A 14228-nucleotide genomic window follows, 5' to 3' on the forward strand; every position below is an offset into this window, starting at 1 on the left:
AGAGATTTTGTACTCTTTTCCTCTTTTTCTTTGCGAGGGCATGTTTATAATAATAAAAAAAAACAACTTATTATGACACATTACATTGGTATACTCTATTCAATTTTAAATTCAAATTTAAGTAAAATTTATTTTATTTTTAAAATTTGAACAATTAATTTAAAATTAAAAAAATTGAATTAAAACCAAAATTTTAGTCAATAAACCCAAATTTTATTTGTCACATCCTCCACGCAATAAAACTCCATTTGGGTTTCGATTTATTTATTTATTTATTATTATTTTTTTTTTCAATTCTTCACTTTTTATCTATTTTTAACAGAAATTCAATTATTCACTATGATTCCACCAGTTCATACCCACAGCCGGTGATGTATATGCCGCAAAAGAAAAACCCGGACCGTATGCGTATTTTTTTTTATTAATATTTTATATAGAGATAATATCCTTTTCTTTGAGCTCAAGACAGAAAGTGGCAGCGAGAGGGGTTTTGGTTTTTCAGATTTCTCAAATATAAATTGAAATTTCAAGCAACCAAACAACGTGAAAATATCCGCCATGGCTGCTCTACAGTATCTGGAGTCTCTTAGCAACGCGCATCCCGAACACGCCGAGTGGTACAATTCACTCGCAGATCTGTACCAGAAGAAGCTGTGGCACCAACTCACTCTCAAGCTTGAGCAGTTCGTTGCTTTCGCTGTCGTTCAGGTCCAACTCTACCCTTTACTTTGATGTTCTTATCTCCATACAGATGTATTTGTATATGTGGTGTGCGTGTTTGCTTGTTGGTTTCTTGATTTTGAATTTTGATCGGTTAGGGTATTGTAGTTGTTTGTGTCATGCAGTTAAGGGAAATTTGGGTTTGGGGCTATAAGAACTTGGGAATTTCAGGTAGTTTGTTTCAAATGAAATGCAGAATTAAGGGTTTTATGGGATGATTTGGGTTTCTAGTTTTGCCAAAGGTTGGGCTAAAGTCTAGGGGTTTGCTAATGAGATTATTAGGGTTTAAGTTTGGAAAAATGGTTTCTAGTTGTATGCTAGATTTGGGTTTGTGTACGTTTTTTTTAAGCTTGCTCTTTGCTGCTGAGAGCATTCTTGACTTCATTAACTAATTGTAATAGGTTACCTGATGCAGGTTTGGTGTTTAGCTTCGCCTTTAATTTTCTTCTTCTTTTTTTATTTTCAGCTAGCAATAATTTGCAAATTTAATTATTAAATATATATCCAAGCACCAAATGCTTATAGCTATCGAGAACGTGGGGTTTATTGTTATTTGCAGACTCGTTGGTTTACTTGGCAAGTACTCGTTTGTTATTTAGTCTTTGTGGGCTCAATTAATCTAGTGAAAGAATAAAAAAGATAGGATCTGATGTAGACAGGCTTTTGGTTGCGTCACAAGCATAAAATAAATTTGGCTTTTCATCATCCTGGCCATAAATCTCACTCCATTCTATTTGCTGATTTCTGTTGGGGCTGGTCATAGTTTGAAAAGTTTATGCCTGCTCATGAATGTGGACTGCTATATATGGATTTATCATTTATTTGTGTCTTAATTTCTTTCTTAGTCACACCAGTGAAAATTCAAGTTGTCTATATACATGTCTAATGCATTTATGTGGCTAATGTATTACTTTTCAGGCTGGTGATACATTGATACAACTGTATCATAATTTTATCTCTGATTTTGAGACCAAAATTAATCTACTCAAGCTTGCACATTTCGCGGTTATAGTTTCTAAGCAGTATAAAGAGAAAAATGCTGCCATTAGCTATCTTGAAGGGGTGATTGAAAAGCTTCGAGCAACTAGAGAACAACACATTGAGGAGCCAATTCTTTACATTAAGATGCAATTAGCTATCTTCAAGATTGAACAAGGGGATCAAAAAGAGTGCAAGCAGCTTCTAGAAGAAGGAAAGAGTACACTAGACAGCATGACTGATATTGATCCATCTGTGTATGCCAATTATTATTGGGTTTCATCTCAGTACCATAAATATCGTCAAGAATTTGCTGAGTTCTACAAAAGTGCTCTTCTTTATCTGGCATACACATCTGTGGAATCACTCTCAGAACCATTTAAACTGGTATGTGCTTATTTTTCAGTCTACATTATAATAACTGCAGGTGTTCTTTTGTCATATTTCTTTCAGTGCTATCTTTCTCTAGGGTTGTATTTTTCATTACCATTGCCAAATATCATGCAGTTTGCAACTCTAAGGTCCTTCTTCTTCTTCTTCTTCTTCTTCTTCTTCTTCTTCTTCTTCTTCTTCCCACTTCTCTGCAAATCATTTGGTTCCACCTACACATTAATATGGATTGGAGCCTATAAATTATTGTGTTGCTGGTTTCTGTTTGGAATAAATGCTGCCTTTTCCCAACCAAGATATGTAGTGGCTTCATCCATGAAAAATAGAGTAATGATTTAACAGGAAAGAACCTGGTTCAGGTTTTGAATTCTGATTGAGGTCAAATCCAGATCTAGGGTTGATTGATGAACAATTCAAGGTTATGTTTTCCTTTGGCCTTGTACTGGCTTTTTGCTAGTCCCAAACAAATAACAAAGTTATAATACTAATAACTATTGGCATTACCATAAATTTTAGCGTAGGGGCAGATGAAAGAGAGATATCTTTAATAGCCCTTCAAGTGGAAATGGATTAACAAAATTCCATTAATGTCTGAAACCTTGGACAGCATTTGTTGGCACCCAACCACAATTAGGCAAATTGCAATGGTTTCCATATCTTATCACATTAGGTTTTTAGAATTAAGTCATATCTTAGTTAAAGCAATGAATTATGAAGCTGTAGTATTTAATTTATTTGTTTAAATCGTAGTACTTATAGGAATTAGACTGGAATTAATTTATTAATGATGTTCTCCTTACAAAAGGAAATTACAAGTGTTGCATTGGTGAATGACTATCCTAGGACATTGTCTAGGCAGTTGTTAGCTCTATTGCTGATCTTTTTGATATAATAAATTCGATGATTAATGGCTATAATAAATTCGATGATTAATGGCTATAATAAATTTGATGATTAATGGCTTACATTTTTTTTTTTAAATGCATGTTTAGATTTGCATTATCGGTTGACACATGTTCACAATTTGATTGCTTAATTGTGTCTTTTAGGATATGGCATATGACATCTCACTTTCTGCGCTTTTTGGAGATAACATCTACAACCAGGAGAACTGCTCGCTCATCCTGTCGTAAGAATATCTTAGTAGTTTTTTTTGTTCCCAAAATGTTTGTTCATTGTTTTTGGATTTGTATCACCTCGGACTCTTTCTTATTGAATGTTCAGTGCCAGTCATGTGAATTCTCTTCTTGCCTGTTAGAAATGTCATGATTTTAGGAAAGTTGGTTCCCTTGCCATTGGTTTTGTAATATTAATGTTTTAAAATAATTGGGTGTCCTGAATATATATCTAGGTGTGCCTGAATTGGAATTAATCAAGCTATGTTCTTGTTAGATCAAGGGATGTAGTTCATTTGGTTTTCAATTGATTTTCGTGTCATTTAGTGCTCAAAATCCTTTAGTGCACATTTTATAGAGGTGCGAGGAGCCAAGGAGTGCTACTGTGAATAAATAGAACGTCATAGAATTCAGATACAAGATTGTGGCTGAAGATTTTTGATAGGAACTTAGGAAGTACTAAAGATATTAATTTAAGTAGTTTGTGTTGCAACAGTATCGTTGACTGACTCAAGACAAATAATTTTTAGTGTGTTATAAATCTAGTTTAGAGGCTTAAAAGGGAGACATGGCAAGAAAAAAGAAAGAAACTGTACAAGGCTTTTGACAAGCCTGCTCATATGATACTGAATCTAATTATAGGAATCCAGTAATGTTTCTATGATGCTAGTATGGATACCATTTATCCTCAGTTCAACTAAGGTCTAGAACCAAACCATAGTTCCTGAATTTCTATGCGAATATGAAGATTGCGAGAAGGAAGATTTCCAACTACTGACTCATATATATCCATTTTTTTAATTCCAACAAGTGGAGTTGTCCAATCATCGACTTGGACCTGTTTGTTGAACTCTTCTCGGTGGAAATTTTTTAACTAAGTGTAAAGGGGGGCTGTTTTTGGTAGAATTTGTTTAGTCTGTCATTTGAACTATTTTTATTTGTGTTTGACCAAGGGGTGGTTATCTTTGATGTGTAGCTCAACATTTCAATTTGTCATGAAAATTACTGTTTATCAAGTGATGGACAAATGAACAATACGTGTTATGTGTATTCTGCCTTTATGTGCCCAGTTGTATATATGATAACATGGTTATTGTTGACAAATTTGATGATTTGATTACCATTGAACAAAAATGAACATAAATCCTTGGACCAAATGGGTTTTATCTACTGTGCTTTAATTAAAGATCCCTTAATACGCTGCCTGGGAATGAAGTAAATTCTGTTTACAGCAAGGATTGGCTTTGAGTCCATATATGTTTATCTTAGTTATGGATGAGTTAACCAATCATATTCAAGATGATGTCCCAAGGTGCATGTTATTTGCAGATGATGTTTTCTTTGTAGATGAAACTAATGGAGTTAATCAAAATTTAGAGTTATGGGAGGACTCTTGAGAATAAAGTTTTCGGCTAAGTAGAAGTAAGACGAAATGTATGCAATGCAAGTTTAGTTCTCATAGAAGGAATAAGGGGCAAGTTTGGTTGGATGGAGTTTTGGTGCCAACATGCAACCAATTCAATTATTTAGGTTCTATTGTCTAAAAGAATGGAGTAATAAATGATGATGTAACTTACTGGATCAAAACATAATGGATGAAATGGAGGAGTGCGATGGGTGTGTTCTGCAACTGTAAGATCCTTAACAATGTGAAGGTAAGTTCTATAGAAATGTGGTTAGGCAGCCAGTTATGTTGTATGACAGTGAATGCCGAGCATCTAAGGTATATCATATCCATAAGATGAGTGTGGCAAAGATGTGAATGTTAAGATGGATTTCAATTTAGAACTGATTTCAAATAGAGTTGAATGGCAAAAAAAGATCTATTTAGGTGACCCCAACTAGTTTGGAATTAAGGCTTGGTTGTTGTTGTTGCGTAACTTAGAGGGTAGAACAATATTATGCGAAAGATAAGTAATTGCGTATGACAGATTTCCACGTACATTCAATTTTTGGCATTGTTAATGCTGCTGGTGGGCAAAGAGTGTACCTATTCAGTAGCATAATGTTTAGTTTCTGTTAATGTGATGTTGTTTCACTATCCAACATTATGGAAGCCTGTCTATGGGGTTGATACTAAAAAAGTTTAGTTTAAGTTCTTGCTTTGGAGATGAAAGTCTAGTTATCCTTAGTTCTCGCTTTGTGTGGAACATTAAGCTCTTGTGTATGCTGAAAATCTGGACCAAATTGTAAAATTAATTTAATTTTAATTAATAGGGAATAATGTTTAAAATCATTCATCCACTGAAAGACCAGTCTGGTTTAAATGTAATGTTAAGTTGCTGAAAGTTGGAGTTATTTTGAGCATAGAGAAATACTTATCCAATGGCTTCATTTGCAAAAAGGAGATGGAATACTTTTTTGGCGAATTTTGACAGATGGCATGTAAGAATTCTTAGCTAGAACCTTGTAATGTGACTATACTAAGAACAAGAAAGGAAAGGGCATCTCACTGGAAAGTACTGAACTAGAGAGGTCGGGACAAGATGGTGTGTAGTTTGGTGTGCCTGTGTAGTCTCTAGTATAGCAAATGTTGGATGATGGAACCACAGAACAAAATCTGCATAAATATAATGACAAAATGCACAGCCTAAATGTTGGCAGTGCAGTTGAAATCCCTTCCTAGTATCCTGGTAAAGATATGCTTTTTATCTTTGCTAGCAATGGCATGAAATCTGGTTTCAATATTGTGGTTGCTGTACATGTCTTTTTCTGGCATTTTATCTTTCATTATATATTTGGGACCATGACCATCTATATTTCTTCAGATAAATAGTCTTCTGGGAACACAAGTGGAGTGGCTTTACTATATTCTTCAGGCATTTAACTCTGGTGATCTAGTTCGCTACCAAGAATTGTGTCGTGTACATAATGCATCCCTGAGATCCCAGCCGGCTTTAGTTGAGAATGAGCGGAAGTTGTTGGAAAAGATTAACATTCTTTGCCTGATGGAAATCATCTTTAGGTATAACTTGTAATTGGTGGATCTTTTTACTTTTGCATGTGCGAAGTTCTCAAAATTCAGCATTATTTCCAAACATTATGTGCTGAACTAAGACATGCTTCCTTGCAGCCGTCCTGCTGAAGATAGAACTATTCCACTAAGCGTAATTGCTGAGCGCACAAAACTTTCCATTGAGGATGTAGAGCATCTTCTCATGAAGAGTCTTTCTGTAAGTTCATTTGATTTTGGGAGTTACTGCTCAAAACTTGCTGTTCTATTTTCTAGTTTTATCTTCAATTAATGGAAGAAAAAAAAATTGAGAGTAATAAATAAGAATGGGAATTCGCTCATCTTTCCATAGGATATGAGTTCGTAATTATCTATAACTATTAATGTCTGTAGTGCATAGCTTGGGAACTTTTACAATAAATGGAATATACAAAATTATGAAAAATCATACATTACCAAGGTCTTGAAAGTGGTTTTTGGTTTTGTTTTGTTTTGGGTTACAATTATAGATTGACCAAAAAAGCAAGGACATGGGCGTGGTGGATGAGATAGATAATAATATGGTTTATAGGAATTCTCTTCCCATGGCAAACTATATTGACATGAATACTAAGTGCAATTTGTATTATAGATTCAAATTGGCTTCAAGAAGTTTCTTCTTTTCTATTTCTGGTTGGATGGCTGGTGTTCAGCTGTAACTCATCCATTCAATCTCCTTGAAGTTTGTGTTGGATGGATGATGAAGAATTAGCACTATAAAGGGTGGTGAGAGTCTGAAATTTTCTTGTCCTCTTATAGAGTTAGGAACATGAGAAATTGAAGAAAGATAGTAGAAATTCTATTGAAAGATAAATGGCAGAACAGCCTTCTCAACTCGGTACATAAGTATCAAAATTAGTATCTCCTTTCGTCCCCTGACCTGGAACAAGTGAAAAAAAAAAAAAAATAACATATAAGAACCAAACCAGGAGATATTCTCCCAGACTAGAAAATGCCCTAGCTCCAACTTATAGCTGAAAAATTAAAGATATAAATTCCTTGCATTCTCTGCTTTGGTATCCTTTATTTATTCTTGTACTGATGCCCCTTTCTGTTAGCATCTCCAGGTGGCAGTGTTTCCCTAATTCCCTCCAACAGAAAGAAATTCTCTTTGGAAGCATCCAAATGCTTGCTTCCTGATTCTTTTCCCTTATCTTCTATTCCTCCTGTAGTAAACTCTTAATTGCTTTGGGCCTGTATCCACTATTCTCGGCTTATGGCTGAGTTGCTATCATCCTCTATGTGCCTTTTGGAAACTTTGCACTCTTTGGCCTCAAGTGGATGCTTCAGTGAAATTCACTAAGTGAATACACTTTGATGAGCCGCTCATGCCTGGTAGTGCAAGGGAAAACCCCATTGCTTCTATGCACTTTGATGGTCATTTTTCAACAGGGAAGGATATAGAAATTTTCGTTAGCGGGGGCATTATGGATACATGTAAATTTAGATATATATAATTTTTTTCAATCATGAAATAAGACATGAGATATGTGGTAGGTTCCATCTATTTTGCGTGTTGAGTGCACATACTTTTATTGTTGGTCCATCATAAATCGGATCTAGGCAAATTATATCCATAAATTTATGCCCTCTCATTTTGTAATTTGTATATTTGCTGCATGTGTATATGTATATATATGAAATGATTTGAAATAAGAGATTTTGATTTGATTTTAATATAATTTATTTTAATAAAAATTGATTTATTATTTACAAAATTAAATTTTATTAATAAATATTAATTCATAAAGGTATTTGATAACTCTTTTGAAATGGATTTGAAACAACAATTTTTTAGAAGTATTTCAAATCTACACTTACTAAAATTTCCCCACACTTTTATGTTTAATATAATATCATGATTCTATTGTGTATGTGTCTGTGTGTGTGTGTAAACTAGAATCATGATATATAGGCACACACATATATTATCTGATTTCATGACTCTTCACTAAGCTCAAATTATTGTAATTTAAATTTAATATGTTAAAAACTTAATTTTATGGGAATAAGTGGATAATATTAAGGACTTGCTTAGCATTGCTGTTGAAAAAAAATGCTTTTTTAAATATGCTAGTTAGAGGGTATTAAAAATTGATTTAAAATTAAATTTGATAGATCTAGTCATAAGAACTACAAAATAAAACACGCTTTTTTTGCCTAGAACCTCAATGTCTAACATGGTCCAATTAATAAGTAGGAAAATAATTATAGAAGCACCTATCTAAGTTTGGAGTTAAATATACTTCTTTAAAAGTGGGGACAAACTCAAATTATATATATATATATATATATATATATATATAGAAAATTGTGGGGCAGTGGGTGCAATTGCCCCCCATCCTAGATCTGTCCCTATTTTTCATTATGAGCATGTAGAATATTTTTAATGAATTGATATTGGATTCTTGAATTTAGGACCAAAAATCATTTTTGTCATAATATTTGTCTCTAAAAGATCCGAGCTGGTATTCTCTTCCTGAAGGAAAACAAATAGAAATTGCCTGAACCTTTACCAAAATAATCATGCTGGTTTTACCTTGAACTTGTTTGCTAATTTCATTCCCTATTTTGGAAGTGATGAACATGTGAGAGTTTAGGACAATCAATGGTAGGAAAAAAAAAAAATATAAGCAGCATTAGGTTTAATCTTTTAAACTAAGGCAAATTATAATGTACTCCTTGTCAGCTACTGAGACTGTATAATGTACTCCTTGTCAGCTACTGAGACTGGTATGGGAATCTTAATTGTCATTAGGTAGGAAAAATGTGATGTACTGGCCAAATTCATTTGTTTATTGGAAAATATACATTAAGAAGGATATTGTTCTACATACTTCTACTTAAGCCGGGCCTTAGTGAGTTATCTGGATGTGCTTGAATTACATATGTATTTGTCAAGTTGCTTATGCTTAGAGGTGGCCAAGGGCAATTATGATTCATGGTTCCGGGGGACCAAAACCGGCCTTAATGGATTACCGTTTTTGATCAAAACAAACAATTGGATCTTATTTTTTTGTAAAATTTTTTATTTTTTTAATGAAATATCCGATTTGGCCCGGAATTGAATTGTCTGGTTCCGATCCTATTTCAGTTTGTTTCTACCAGTTTTGGTCAATCCGGCTAGCTTTGATCGATTTTGATCCCGTTCCCATTCATTCCAGTTTGAACTGGTCCAATTCTGGCTTGGTTTCTATTCTGAATCTTCTTGTGGCTGGATCTTCTCATGCTTATAAGTTCTGTCAGGCCATTCAAATCATGCAGTCTGATATAGGAGAGTGTATTTGGATGTAACTTTGCAGCCCACTGCTCAGAAAAAAAACCTGCTGATTCATTGACTAGTTGTAACTTGTAACTACAATATCCTCCAATTTACTGTAATGTGGTGGGGCTGTGCCTGTGCATTATATATATATATATATATATATATATATATATATATATATATATATATATATATATATATGGCATGGGCCTCAAAATTTTTGTCAATTCAGTTTAGTGTTTTTGACAGAACTAATTGAGTCGAAACATAAAACCAAAATTTTTTTTAAAATGCTAACGGAAACCGAATTAAAACAGTTCTGCTTTTCAGTTATAATCGAAGTTTGTTCACCCCTATTATGTGGTCAAGTTGCTCCTTTTTAATGTTGAAGTTTGGCTTGGCTGCCAGTCTGATTGAAGTTGGTTTTAATTTGAAGTAGGAGGGGCCAGGATCGAACCACCTAGGGTTGGTTCCTTGCAATTCTGGTCCTGGTGGTTCTGGCGTCAGGTTGGGTTTATGGCAGTTTCAGTTTGAATAGGGTTGGTGCAGTTTTGGTTCCGATTCAAGGTCTGCTTAGGAACTATAATTTTAAATCGCGGTCGCGAGTAACGGAATTGGATCTGTAATGGCCGTAACTTAATGGTAACGGCCTGTCGATACGCAATTTTTTTTTAAGAAATTTGCAAAGTTCATGATATTCATACATATTCAAAAATAAAATTAAACTAAGATGTACAACTACGAAATAAGCATAAATATATCAAATAAAGACAATAAATTCATTATTTTTATACATGATTAATATTAATCAATTTAAAAAAAAAAACCAAGTAGATGTTAAATAACTAACTTTATTATCACCAAATTGAGTGTCTAGGAGGTACTAATTTACACAATTTAATGCAATTATTTATTACCTAAAAATGATTTATATAGTATGTACTAATTTGCACATAAATATATTCATTGAATTCTTTGATATTATTTTTTAATTATTTATGTATTTACCTAAAAATGATTCAATAAAAGTTCTAAGAATTAGAGAAAATAAACAATAACTCACTTTTGATGCTCGTGAACTCAAAACTTTGTAGAGGATTGAAGTTGAAGGCCTTCACTTCGGTAGATTTGATTGTGGTTGTGAAGAAAAAAAATGAGAGAATGTTGAGTTTGAGAATTGGGAGAAAATGGCTGAGACTTGAGAGAAAGTTGAGACTTCCAGTATTTGAGTGACAACAAATGGCTATTGAATGACTAGTGAAATTGAAAAGAAAAAGAGAGAAAGAGAGAATATATGGCCTTTAACATAATAATTAAATAAGCCAAAGAAGAAATAATCCATCTGCAGCAGATCAGTTTCACTTTTACATGAATGGAGCCAGCTATGGAGCTAATATCTGAATTGTCATTTATGCAATTGTTTTCATAGAAAGTGACATCTGAATTGTCATTTAAGCTTTAAAGTTCGTTGTAATACACAAGATATCGTATAATATGTATTTTAGCTATTTCTTAATTATATAATCGTTAACTATAAGGTACATATATAATTTAGGATTAAGCATTATATAATATAGTAGTATACTTAGATTTAAGAATTATATAGTGATTTAATTATTTTATAATTAAATTATTAAGAAAAGTAGAGAAATGAAAGATAGTATTAGGTTGCATATAGTACTTAATTATAATATATATAACAATATTAATTGCATATAAATATATAATTACATTGAAAGTATATAATATATCTAACAAAAATCATAGAAAAACGTATATATATAATCAGTCCTTAGTTTATTTCTGGTCTAGTTCGATTCTTGGTGAAAATTACTATTGAATCAAAATAGTAAAATAAGTTAAGTTCGGTATGATTTTGATCGGTTCAGTACATTTCTTCAGTTTGGTATGGAACCCCAAGAACAATGCACAAGTATAGTTCTGAAGTTTCGTAGGGAACCTCGAAGAATCGTACACAAGTGCAGTTCTTCAGACTCAAGTTTCAGTTCTAAGGGGTTGCGGGTTTTGTTTTGGGGACTGGTGGGCTGGTTTGGTCTAGTTCATCATTTAAAAAAAAAAAAAAAATTACAAAAGATACTATTTTTATTTTTGGACCAAAACAATTATGTATTTTTTTTAAGTACAGAAGGAGTTAAAAATTAATAATGTATATAAATATTGCAAAAAAATTTGATTTTTTTTATTAAGTATAGAAATTGTTGTACATACAACTCAACTCAACTCAATTAAGCCTTTATCCCAAAAATTTGGGATCGGCTATATGGATTCTCTTTCTCCACTCTAAACGATTTTGGGTTAAATCCTCGGAAATGTGTAATGCTTTTAGGTCATGTTGTACTACTCTCTTCCAAGTCAGTTAGGTCTTTCTATCCTCTACCCTAATGTGCTCTACTTGTCTAACTGGAGCTTCCGTATGTCTACGCTTCACATAACTAAACCACCTCAATCTCCCTTCTCTCAACTTATCCTCAATTGATACCATTCCTATCTTTTTTCTAATGCTCTCATTACAGACTTTATCTAGTCTAGTATGGTCAGAAATTGTTGTACATACAATGTGCCAAAAAAAAAAAATCATCTAATGTTTTTTGATTATAGTGGTTTGGAAATGTAAATTGTTAGGTGTTTGTAGATAAAATGCTTTTTTTTTCCCTTTTCCAAAATACCTTAAAATATAGCCATTGACTTTTATAAGGGATAAAATTGACATTTGCAAATTTGTTTTAAAAAATTGGTCAGCAATGGTCAAAGAGAACGTTGTTGGCAACTGTACAATTAAGGAGGGGGAGGGGGAGTGGGAGTGGTTCTGGTTGGGCACGCTACATGGCTCACTTAGCATGCGCCATGTGTTTATTTATTTATTTATTTTTTAAAAACCGAACCAGACTCGACCAGTCTGGTTAATGGGCCTTCCTAGTAGCCAGTTTGGTTCTGGGCTCAACCTGGACCATGGCCAGGCATACTTGAAGTGGAGTGTGCTGAGTGTTTAATACTTATAGTAACAGAAAGCAGGTGAGTACAAATTTCTGAAAAATTAATGAATTTAAAAGGCCTATACAGTTTGAATGGAAGTTGTATTTAGCATATAAACTGACAAACTTGTACAGTTTATTTGTACTGAGCATAGATCAAACCATTTTTTTTGAATCTGATGCCGTATTTTTTTGTCATTACATTTTATGCCTTTAGTTACCATTGCATATGATTAAACTTGGTCATTGCATTCTTTAACATGTGCTATTTATTTGCAAAACGAATTTCATTTTCTGTAGTATAAACACAATTTTTTTACAGGTCCATCTTATTGAGGGTATAATTGATCAAGTTGAGGGAACAATACATGTGTCTTGGGTGCAGCCGAGAGTTCTGGGGATTCCACAGATCAAATCGTTGCGAGATCGATTGGATAATTGGCTGGATAAAGTACACACTGCCTTACTATCCATTGAAGCCGAAACACCTGATCTAGTAGCATTATGATTTTTCTCTTTTTGACTTTTCTCGCCTCTTTTCCCTTCTGTTAGTGATTGATTTTCTCTCTGCCCATTGTAACAAATTCTTAATCCAAAAGGGAAAAAATTCATAGGCAGCTAAGTGGAGAGACTAGAGTAAGTCACACTAGGGCAGTTGCGCCAACTTTGTTTGCTTCCTTGTCATATTGCAGAACCAAATTTCTAAAAGGAGCAGCGGTTTACCTTTTTCACTTGGAATTTGTCACTTCTGAGTGGCATGCCTAGAGATACAGTGAATTGATTGAAAAGGACAAAGAAATTCTCTACTTAAGTGTGGTTAGTTAAACTAATTTGTATTGGGAAATTTCCTTTGATACAGATACTGGTTGCTGTTCAAATGGTTGTTTCGTGCATCTTATATGTGGTAGTAACAGCATTTCATTTCTGATAGCTATTCTCATAGTTCAATGCAGGTTAGGTTAATCCTTGCGTTTGAATGATTCAAGATTTTTATACAGCTGAGCATGATATAATAGAGTTTCAAATCAGCAAGCCCAAATGGTGTACAGGGATGTGTTTGGAAGTGTAGTTGTTAGAGCAGCTTAGAGCTTTTTCCAAATATGTTCGCAAAACCTTCGTCCTGATTCCTGAACTCAATATTTATAATCTTATACCAATTCTTCAATCAATTTTTTTTTAAAAAAATCTTTTTAAGGTTTTATGTTAACATCATTTATCCATGGATGCTTGACTCCCTAAGTGAAGCAACTTTTATAGCCGTTAAGGTAATACAAGACAACATTGCCTCAGCCGTTAAGGTATGAAGATAACATATGGTAAGGTTGCTTAGAGATTCCATGGGTCAATTTTATCGGTAGTCCGTCAATTTAGGTGTTGTAGTGGCTCAACTTTATTATGTATTCAAAAAATCTTTCAGCTTCAATTTTAGAATTATCGTGATGTATTCTATGGATACTTAGTTTAAAATAAATGGAAAAAAATGCTTTGTTAAATTTTATAATTTATCTTATTAAATTTTTATGAAATGATTTTTTTTCATAAAATAATTAATTATAAAAAACTTATTAATTTCACAAAAAAAAAAAATTTTATTTATCATTTTACATTTAAAATTTATTATTTTAATTAAAATTTAGATGATATGAAAAATATAATAATTTAAGATATTAAAAAAAAATTATTTTTTCGTTTCTCATAGAAAAAAAACATTAATTACAAAAAATTTAATAAGATGAATTGTAAAATTTTTGTTAAATTATTTTATTTTTTATAAT

The 14228-nt window shown here is 32.9% G+C and overlaps 1 pseudogene; it reads left to right on the plus strand.

The window, feature by feature from the left end:
• Positions 1 to 339: 339 nt before the first annotated feature.
• LOC131177718 (26S proteasome non-ATPase regulatory subunit 13 homolog A-like) lies at positions 340 to 13331 on the plus strand (annotated as a pseudogene).
• Positions 13332 to 14228: the final 897 nt, after the last annotated feature.

Source organism: Hevea brasiliensis, unplaced genomic scaffold (genome assembly GCF_030052815.1).
Source record: "Hevea brasiliensis isolate MT/VB/25A 57/8 unplaced genomic scaffold, ASM3005281v1 Scaf71, whole genome shotgun sequence".
In the NCBI taxonomy this organism is placed as follows: domain Eukaryota; kingdom Viridiplantae; phylum Streptophyta; class Magnoliopsida; order Malpighiales; family Euphorbiaceae; genus Hevea; species Hevea brasiliensis.